Raw genomic sequence first — 2,214 nt, 5'->3', positions numbered from 1 at the left:
TTGCCATTTAGTTGATTCTCACTCATAGTTTCTGAGGGATTTCTTAGGCTGAAAATCTTAAAAGAGACTGCCCACCTTTCTGCTGCAGAGCCACTGATTATTTTGAACCATATGAGACAGAAGCCTTTTGGTTAGCAGTACGACGCATTACAGATTCACCACCATTGTAACAGTTTTAGTGTGACTTCTGTTATGTTTGAACTCAAAATATGTAATCCCAATTTTTTTTCCCTTTGCTATCACTAAGTGCAACAAATAATTATTTGTATATCTCAGCTTTAAAGTTTCTTCAAGATATTTAAATATAAGTATTACATTTAATTGAATCTTCAGGGAAAGAACTTACTTTGTAAAGAGAATGAAGATTTAATAACTGAACTTACTCAACTGAAAAGTTTTCATTAGTACCTTTTAATATTTTAATCCAAATTCTTTCAAAATTGAACTAGGCAATTGGGTCCTTGCTAGCATCACAGAGTATATATTCTGTGCTTTCTTTGTGTGGATTTTTTTCCCTTCAATTACCCTATCCCTCTGCCATGTAAGTTTGTAAAAGTAATTTTTTTAATTCACTAGAAATCACTCAATTTTCCACAATATGCAAAATCATATAAACAACCTGGCTTCTCATATTCTAAAAAACAGAACAGAAAAATAAGAAAATCACACATATAAGTTTATTGTTGCTTTTCCTATTTGCCATTGAGTCAACTATGACTCATCGCAACCCTATGCACAATTTCTTTCTGAGCCAATATCACTGTCTCCATCACACACCTACCCTCATTATTGCGGTTACTGTGTCAATCCATCTCATCTGGGGTCTTCTTCTCCTGCCCTGTCCTTCCACCCTTCCAAGCATGATAGCCTTCAATGACTGGTCCCTCCTGGCTACCTGCCCAAATTATGTGATACAAAAAGCCTGAAAATCTTTGCCTCCAAAGAGCAGCCTGGTTTCATCTTCTCCAAAACAGACTTGTTTGTTCTCTTGGCAGTCTTCTTTTTCTGTCATCTTTGGTCATTGTCAAGTTCTCCAATGCATACTAAGTAATTGCAAAGACCAAGACCTGGATCAGGCATATCTTATTAGTCTCTAGACTAACATCATCACGCTTCAGCACTTGAGAGAGATCCCTGACAGCAGATTTTCCTAATGTGATTTGTTTTTTGATTTCCTGGTTGTAGACATGAATAGTGTTGATTATGGAACCAAGCAAGTGGAAATTGTTAACAATCTCAACCTCCTCTCCATTTATCCTGGTGCTTCCAACTGGCCTAGTAGTGAGAATCTTTGTTTTCTTGACGTTGAGGTTCAATCCATATTGCAAACTACAGTCCTTGACCCTTTTCAGTCCCTCCTCAGTTTCAGCAAGGTTGTATCAATCATCTGCATCACACAGATCATGATCAGTCTTCCTCCAATCTGTCTGCCACATTCCTATTCATAAATCCAGCCTCTCAAATGGTCTGTTTTGAATATAGATTGAAAAGGTATTAAGGAGACAGGATATATCCCTCACATACTCCTTTCCTGACTTCCTGTTTCCTTGTTCTTTTTTGATTACTGTCTCCTGTTTCAAGTATAGGTTTTGCATGAGCACCATCAGGTGTTCCGGGGTCCCCATTCTTCTCAAGTTTAGCTTTACATAACTTTTACCCAAACCAAGAGTCAATCATTGGAACTGAACTAAGATATTACATATGTTAAAATCAAGAAAAATGTGTGTCAGAGTTTTATCCTATATCTATGATGAGAAAAAACTGGACTCTATAAAGAACTTGGCATCACTAGTAAAGAAAGAAACACTAAAATCCTGTGATACACAGCTTGTTCAAAGTCAAGAGGGCTTGGATCATTTACTAATGAAGATGAAAGAATACAGTATTTGATCACACTTACAAAAGTATTACAACTTAATATCAAAGACTATGGACTTAGATTGCACCTGCAACAAGATTGCATCCCAATATAAAAACCAAAAAACTTAAAACTAATTGGAACCAACTCATTGCTGACCCTTCAGTGAGTTTTCAGAGGTTATATATCACAGGGTAAGAGAACGCTCAGTGTAAAAAGAGCAAGAGGCAAGTAGGAACACCATATCTTACCTTTACCAACTTCACAGGAGAAAGATACCCCCATCCATAGCATGAATAACAAAAAATCAATTCCCATGAGGTCAGACACATTCACCTCCCCTGACATATTCCCAT

The sequence above is a fragment of the Elephantulus edwardii genome, unplaced genomic scaffold, assembly GCF_000299155.1.
Source record: "Elephantulus edwardii isolate Elephantulus edwardi_28Jun2011 unplaced genomic scaffold, EleEdw1.0 scaffold00147, whole genome shotgun sequence".
Lineage (NCBI taxonomy): Eukaryota > Metazoa > Chordata > Mammalia > Macroscelidea > Macroscelididae > Elephantulus > Elephantulus edwardii.
This window is presented reverse-complemented; position numbering follows the sequence as displayed.